Source organism: Rhyacophila brunnea, unplaced genomic scaffold, assembly GCF_057557595.1.
Source record: "Rhyacophila brunnea isolate RB1 unplaced genomic scaffold, BYU_Rbru_1.0 scaffold_43, whole genome shotgun sequence".
In the NCBI taxonomy this organism is placed as follows: domain Eukaryota; kingdom Metazoa; phylum Arthropoda; class Insecta; order Trichoptera; family Rhyacophilidae; genus Rhyacophila; species Rhyacophila brunnea.
Window position 1 is genome coordinate 1930612 of NW_028233098.1, and position 8808 is coordinate 1939419.

Sequence of the window (8808 nt, forward strand, 5' to 3'; positions counted from 1 at the left end):
GGTTGTATCATTATTATTTGCTTTTACACGTTTTTAGGTCACATAATTTTATAAACTAAATATTATGAACCCTAGAATATCAAAGAAAGCGAAAGCTCACGAACATTAAAATAATAATGAAAAAAACTATGTGTTAATAACTCAAAAGGGTGATATTATATGAAATAAATAAAGGTGGGGTTATCGACAGAAGTAACTCTTTAATTGTTGTTCAAAAAAACACACAGGTTATGCGCTTAAATTTCAAAAAGAAAATAAAACATTAAATTATAATTTTGTTTAATTTTTCTTACCTTATCTTTATTTTTAATTAATATTGACAATGCTTGATATTATCGTATATCCATATTTTTTGATTCTATTGGATACAATAACGTTCTCCATTTCAAGACTCGGAGTTAAAAGCAGAATAAAATTACATTACCTAGTTTTTAAAATTTTAGTATATTATATGGCATTATGTTGCATAAAAATCTACTTAAAATAAATAGAATATTTCTTAATTCTTACAAGATAAGGAAACGATCATTCAGTGATCACATATCTGTTTTATACGAAAATCCTATAAAATGTTACAATATTAATTCCGCACATTTAGCAGTAAAATGAAAACATTATTATTGTATATATCAAATATATTTATGTATCTCTACTTTAGAATTTTGCGAGGGTTTATGGTCTAGAGGTATGATTCGTGCTTAGGGTGCGCGCGGTCCTGGGTTCAATTCCCAGTAAACCCCTTTTGCCCTATATAGTCTCAATACATCATAATGTCCATCAATTAGACAAAATAAGTTGGAATAAATCTCTATTAGTCCTTTATCATAAAGTTTTAAATAAATTGACGTTTAAAATTGAATATCTTTAGTATGAAATAATTTATATATTGCGAAAATCACTTGAATGGAAGTTTTAAATCCAAATTTATGCATGCTCGTGTAAATTTAATAACCTCTGAAAATTCTATAATATTATGTACAGAAAAATAATATTGAAAATTAATTAAACCCCATTATATAAGGCCGATGTTGTTAAAAAAATTACCATTTTATCCTAAAGTCTCTAAAATATTAATGCTTACAACGAATTTATAACCACAGTATCTCGTTTATACTAGTTTTTTATTTTACATGGGGTTTTTCTGCTCTCAATTTCAGGGGTATTGAAAAAAAGACACATAAAAAATTTAAGCGCTTTTTAGAAATAGTCCACAAAACAGTTAATACGAACCGAAAAAAATACAAATTATCCCTGTTTAAAAACATAATTTTGCATCAAAATGTTACATCTGATATAAGGGTTAAATAAATAAAGGATATCGACTGATAAAACACCGTAAAGTAGATTTGAATGATATAATCTGCTAACGTAAAAATAGTAGCAGAAGGATATAAAATTTCTATAGAAATTGCCATGTTCTTGTTTATTTAAAAAATATAGTGTGTAGTTTTTATGAATAAATCTTCACTCTAGCCAGATGAAATTAGTTAAAAAAACTTGGAAAACCAAAGCTATATATTAACTAATATATTGTGCAATAAAATATTATTTGCTTCAAGAGATAATAATATCTACTTATTATATTCAGTAAGATTTAATTTATTATTTTAATTTTTTAGACTATATATGGGTCAAAATAACCTAAAAACCATGTGAATTTTATATGGATTCTGGTGTATTCATATTTTTTAGATAAAGGTTTTCATTATAATTCTTAAGATTAAATTAAAAATTATTTACAAGCCAAAAAGGATAATTTTTCTGTACAAAATCAATTGAGCTCTATTTAGAAGCATTATTTTCATTCCGACTCTACTGATTTTATTATAATCTTAAGATTATGGTAAATATTTTCATCTAAAGGATATAAATTTCATGTTAAAAACAGTTTTTACTAGATTTATTTTATATTTTTATAAAAAAAAATATATAGGGCGAATCTATTTCCTCCGATGTTAATATTCTTATAATATATATTAGAGAATATTCATTAATAGAATCACAATGCACGGTTATATCGATATGTATCGTATTTGCGTTAGAAGGCTTATAGGATGTTTTATTTCATTCCAGTCTCAAATGGGAGCTTATAGGGATATTCAGGTATACTGGTTGATACATATAATTATTTTGATTTTTGTTGCTAAAAATACATTTATATTCAAGAAGCTGCGAAATATTAGGAAAAGAACTTTGCACAAATTTATATATTTTTACGAGCCATAATTTTCGATATTTAAATTTCCGATTTTTTATTATTTATTTATCGAGCGATTAAATCCTTATATTAACCTTAATTCATGCATCAAATCTCGTAACTCAAAAAAATTTCGATATAGGATTTGTTTGTCTTGTATTTAATCACATCAAATATTATATACAGAAAAGATATGTACAGCTGTTGAAATCACATACTTTCAGGGTTTCCATTTATACCCTGTAAAACTCATATATAATGATATTATTTTATTATTTCCTTGCATAATTAAATAAATTTCTTTTTAAATTGATTTAAACCACTGAAAAATCATTTTTTTTTATTTTCTATCTGACTTAAAAATACCCAAATAATATATCTAAAAAAAATCATTCGAATGCAGTAATAACTGAACTATAATCACATTCTCTCTTTGATGTACTTTTAAAGTGTGCCCATCCTGTTTTTTAAAAAAAAATTGCAGTGATCCGACCCAATATTGAAAGTTTAGTACATTTATGATCTGAAGCCTCATCATTTTTTTAACTTCCACTCGGAATAAAGTATGGGGCTAAATATGATCGTGATGAGTTCGAAAAATCAATAAAAAATCAGCTCTTTTAATTAAAATTTATAAATCGCAGCTTTAAGTACTGAATATCTATCGAAAATTTCATTTTTTCATTTGTGTTATTGTAATGGCTGAAAAAGATTTAATAAGTTTTTATAAGGCTTCTTGATTGAATTTCATTTCGCGTATTATAAAGTCTATTTTTTTTTAATTTTGATTATGTTGGTGATAAGGTATAATTTCTGATTGCAGTATCTAGAAAATTTATCTTATGTAGTATTAACGAGAATTAAGACACTGTTTTTTCTAAAAGGTATAATGATTGTACATACTAAAGAAGGGTATCTATAGATATCGAAATTCAAATCTGATACTCTATAGCGCTTTTAGGACATTTTCGTCAATTTAATTAATATAGAAACATCCTCATTCTCCTAAAAAGATGTTTCTTCTATTAAAAAGTAGCGTTTAAAGTTGATTTTGAATCATTGACATATAAAATTATATAATTTCGTTTTTTAGATTCTATAATATTTTTATTGTTTTAAAGTGATTTGTGGGGTTTTATTAGCATGCTATTTTTTTAAACAAATACTGAAATATTTTGAAGGGGAAATTTCATAAATATTTTTATTGATATATTTTTGCCAAGATATAAATCACAGAACCAGTGGACTTTAAATTTTTATATGTATATGGTTTATCTTTTTTAGATAAATTTTTGGTTCATGTATTTTTAATTGTCACAATCTGTTATTGATTTGGATTTAAAGAAAATCATTTTTTCATGATTGTATTTAATTCAATATTAATACCAAAAATAAATTTCAGCATATAGATTGATATGATATCAAAGGATAGAGCCTGCTCAAAGGTCTTTCTAAAAATCTTCTGGTGCGCATTACATTTTACATTGATATCTGAAGAGATCATCATAGTTGCTGAAAACCTTTTACATATGAATCGGATTTTTTTTAAGGCAATAGATGCGACATAAGTATAAAATTAGATGGTTTTAAATCATTATATTGTTCGTAAATTTTAGTGGTTTGATTTATATACAGTGAATAAAACGAAAAAAAAATTGGCCGCAAACAAAGGAAAAAAATAATTTTAAGGTTTCAATGATATTAAAAAGAATAAATAGCAGATAAATATGTTAAAAAACTTTTGTCTATTACCATGTATAGTACTTAAAAGTATTCCAAGATTGAAATAAAAACAAATACAAATTGTATGATTTTATGGTTCAAATTTATAATAATCCATGATTATTTTTATTGATTCAGAAAAATTATAAATCCGTATAATATCTTTAACATAAAAAACAGCTTTAAACATGCTAGACTTCTAAAATTCCTATATAAAAACCGATAATACAACTAGAAACAGATCTTTTCGATGAAATTCTTCATATGAAGAAGAAAAAAAATTGAAAAATTTATTCTCTAGCTGTAGCCATTTTCATGCCATGTTTTTTTTATAATTTTAATGCAAAATACAGTTAAAAAGCTTGTTAATTTATAAATAGGCATTTTAGTATGCCTTTGAATGCGCAATTTTTCTAATGTAAAGACTGAGGAGAATGGAAATATGAATTTAATTTTAACAAGAATAAATTTTATGCTTGTAAATACCAAGATCGCATCTCAAAAACACCTTTTCTTCTACTTAGCTTAGATTTTTGCCACAATATAACTATAAATAATTACTTTCGTGGCCCTGATTCTTACTATTTCTTAATAAAGGATATGATAATAAGCTTAAACACAAAATTCTTATATAAATAGGGTCTGTATAGTTATTTTTTGGCATAAATTTTTTAATAGTTAAATTACAATTTGAGTCAAGCAGCTGGAATCAAGTAATTTATAAGATCTACGTAGTATATGATTTATTGTCCTTTCGCACGTATCTCCGAAAAAAATTTCTTTAAGTATCTAAATTTATTGATAATTGTAAAGCTCATAGATTACCGGGAAAAAATTCGGCCACAAAGTAATTTTCTATTTTGCAAAAAAATAACCAAATTTTTAGCAGAAATAATTTATCCAACAGATTTAAATTCCGATGGTCATAAATCAACACCTTGAAATTTTTACATGATGCATAAATATAAAATAATAAGTTTATGCTTTACAATGGCTTAATACATAATTAAAAAGGAATATCCTCTCGGAAAACATTGCATAATTTTATATTACACTATACTTTTAGTTTTTATTTGATTTAATATTAAATTATGCAAAAATATGTTTGTTTATCAATTAAATAAGCAAAGATTATGTCTAATTATCTATTCTAAACATAAAAGAACAATTTTTCTGTAATCTACTTTATAGTCTATAGCTCATTAAGTGTTATTTTTTGTTCTAAATTTTTACATTTCAATTTTCAAGCCTTTTAATTTATTTTATAAATAAAAAATGTATAATAAAATTACACTTAAATCATTTTCATGAACTGAAGAACAATTCCTCATTTCATTTCTTAAAAGGAATAAATGACGTGAGGAAATGGGATATTCTTCTTATTTTTACAGCCAAAGGCATTTCTTTTTCACAGTATTCCACGTTCATTTGACATATTCATAAGAGGTACTATAATGGATTTCGAAAGTCGAGAGTGCGATTCACTGTAAGCTTGAAACTATAATTTCTTTTGCATCCATATATCCCTTTTATAGCTCCGGAAATATCGTCAAAGCCTCTAATACATTGTGAATTATTATTATTTTTAAAAATCTTTCTATTTATTTTATTTCTTAAACCAGTGTGATCAATATATTTATCATATTAAAATCATGAAACCATTGCGCATACAAACTTAAATTTTTTATAGGTTTCAAAGTGATATCATGCAAAATAGTATTAATCATAATACCTTTTCTGAAATCTATTTTAAATATTAAAAAATGTGCGAAATCTCCTACTTACGCTTAAACTCTAGTTTACGCGTTGCACTGTTCATTTATTAATATTTATCGTTGACTTAAAAATTTCTTCTAGCTTCTTATCTTTATTAATTTTTTTAATGTATATTTTTATTTGTTAAAGTATCAAAATATTTTAATTGTCTAATAAAGAAAAAAGTTTAAAGCCACATTTTCTATATTAAAACAACTTTCATTATATTTTCATACAGGAAGCAGTCATTCACATTTAAATAAAAAAGATATACAGTATAGATAATACCTTATTTTGTACCTTTTCGTATAACAAGAATTATTCAAGCATATTTAGTAATAGAACTCAAATGATTGCCTATATTTATATATTATGTAAAGCCAGCTATCGAGAAGTCTAGTTTTTGAATTTTTATATATGCACATTAGCCAAAACGTATCAGAAAACCATAAAATTGTGAAAATAATATTGGGCTCGAAAAATAAACTTTTAACTTACAGGTTAACTTCAGCGAATTATACTAAATTATTAATTGTTTTAAAAGATAAAAAACTCGCAATTACCGATAATTTCCTTTACACAGACATAATTATATAATACATTAATGATTCCAGCAATATTTTTATCATAATGTTGATAAAAATAACTTAATAATCAGAAATATTGCAAAAAAAATGAAAAATAACCTAACGTTAACCGAATAATAAACGATTACAATAAAGGCTTAAAATTCAAACCAGATGGATTTTTATCTGATAAATAACTTGATTAAGTATAACTCTATTTCTAACAAATAAAATAATAAAAAAACACACATTATAATAATTAATGACTATCCGATCAAGTTATTTCTGCCAAATATTTCACCATGTCTACAATTTTACATTGTATCTAATTTTATTTATGTTTTATTTATTTTAGAAAGATTTCCGCCGAACAAACAAAGCTGAAAAATAAAAGATCGCAATATAATATATATAATACATGTATGATTTACTCACGATAGCATTTTTGTATTTGAATAGTCGTTCTAAGTATTTTTAAAACAATGGGTAAGAGTAAATACACGTAAAATTTAAAGCAACTAAGATTTTTGGAAAATCAAACCCACATGTTAGAAATAAATAATTCTGATAGACATAAGTCTTAGCAGGAAATATTTTTAAGAATTACTATATTTGTGGCAATATTAAGTATTTATTTGATATATAGCTTCGTATTATATAAAAAATTATCTAAGTTTTTACCATAGAACAGAAAACGCTACTTATCATAGTTTAATGGCTTTGTATATAGTTTTTGCAGCGATAATGCTGGAAAATCATATTAATAATTTTACTGTGAGTTTTTAAGCCACTTTATAGACAAAAATGCCACTGAAGTGCGCCATCTTTGAAACAATAAATAAGATACTGATATTTGAGAAGACACAGATAAAATGTGAACAACGCAAAAAAAATGAAATATAAGATAGTATATATTTTATATGAATTTCCTTTCTGGTCATTTGCACTAAATGTACACTCATTTTAGCACTTAAAAGCCATAAAAACACTTGGAAATATAGTTTTATATAAGATTTTGATTTTTTTGTATATAAAATCTCGATTTTTGTAATGAAATAAATATAGAAAAGCCACAGCCAATAAAATAAAAATAAAATTCTCAAATTTTTATTGCTAACAACACGTGTTTGCAACAAATTTCAAATATTTACTCCTGTTTTTTTTATATTCAAAAGCTTATATTTATAAAAAAATCAAGTATACAAAGTTAAATTCATATTGATTGGGTAATAATATTGACCATATTAAATATGATGCCAGCCTTTGTTTTTTCATGTATAAATAGCGAGATCATTTATGACGAATTTAAAATAAGATACTTGTTTGGGCACCACGGATTAGAAAAAAAAAGATATTGTCCACAATAATACTATAATCATTTTATATAAAAAATTTTGTTTATAAAACAGCACATATGGTTCATTAAATTTCGGTTTCAGCATATTTGAATAGCCTAAAATATGCTTATCACCCACCATCACATGTTCCATAAATTTAGTAAAGATTAGATAGAAATCTCTGCATACAAAAACAAGAGTTGGCTACATTTTCATATTTTACAACATACCGATTTAAATTTTGCAGAAAATCTTATGCGGATAATTAAAAAGCTAAAGATATCTAAGATACAATTTTTTGAAACAAAACCAGTCGTGTATTTTTAAAAAACAAAAAACAGAAGATGCCTTCATATTTATTTTTACTGAAGTAGCAGATAGTTATCGGTTGTGGACACCTGAGCATCACTAAATATCTACCTTATAAAATTTTTGAAAATAAGACTAAGATGTTTCAACCCGAATAAAAGCAATGAAACATTATTAAACAAAAATGATGGAAGATGTGATAATAATTCAACGAATTTTAGATTGCATCTTGTGATATAACACGGTGCCAATATATAATTTATCTAATTCAGTTAATATAAAGCTGTAACTACATAGCTTGTTTCCACGATAAAATCATAAAATGTGCGATTTTTCTAGAAAAATAGTCAAAATTTGTATTTTCAACAGTGTATTGTGTTAGATAGAAAAATCAAAACATATAATACTGAAAATATTTTTATTCCATTGCTTTTCGTAGAATTCATGTGTAGATTTTTTTCATCTATTTTAGAATTCGAATTATATAGTTCAGGCTTCTTTATCATACGTCAAAATATTGACAGTGTCTAATATTCGCTCTTGATGTAAATTTTGAATTAATTGTAAAAAATAAATTTGTGCAAATAAAAAAAAAGCTCTAATGTGATTAATTGAAAACATTCTATATAATTTTATAAATTCTATTATATTTAGCATATGTGTTCAGGGATAAAAATACGCTGTTTTTAGATTTTTTATAATAAAATATAAATTAAATGGTCATATTCCATAATTATATGTTTTACGCGACTTAAATAGTTCTTTAGCATATTATCACGCATCTTTTGCCCATTTAATATAAAATATTTTAAATCCTTTTTTTCTAAAATAATTTACTACCATTGTAAGAAAATAAGTATGTTGCACAATTTGTTAAACTTACCTTTATTATCTAATAGTTGATATAAATCAATATGCTTTA

General features: G+C 24.5%; 1 non-coding gene across 1 annotated transcript; it reads left to right on the forward strand.

Annotated features, from left to right (window-relative positions):
• The first annotated feature begins 668 nt into the window (after positions 1–668).
• Positions 669–740, forward strand: TRNAP-AGG (transfer RNA proline (anticodon AGG)). Its single transcript has one exon. It is a non-coding gene; the product is annotated as a tRNA-Pro (tRNA).
• Positions 741–8808: the final 8068 nt, after the last annotated feature.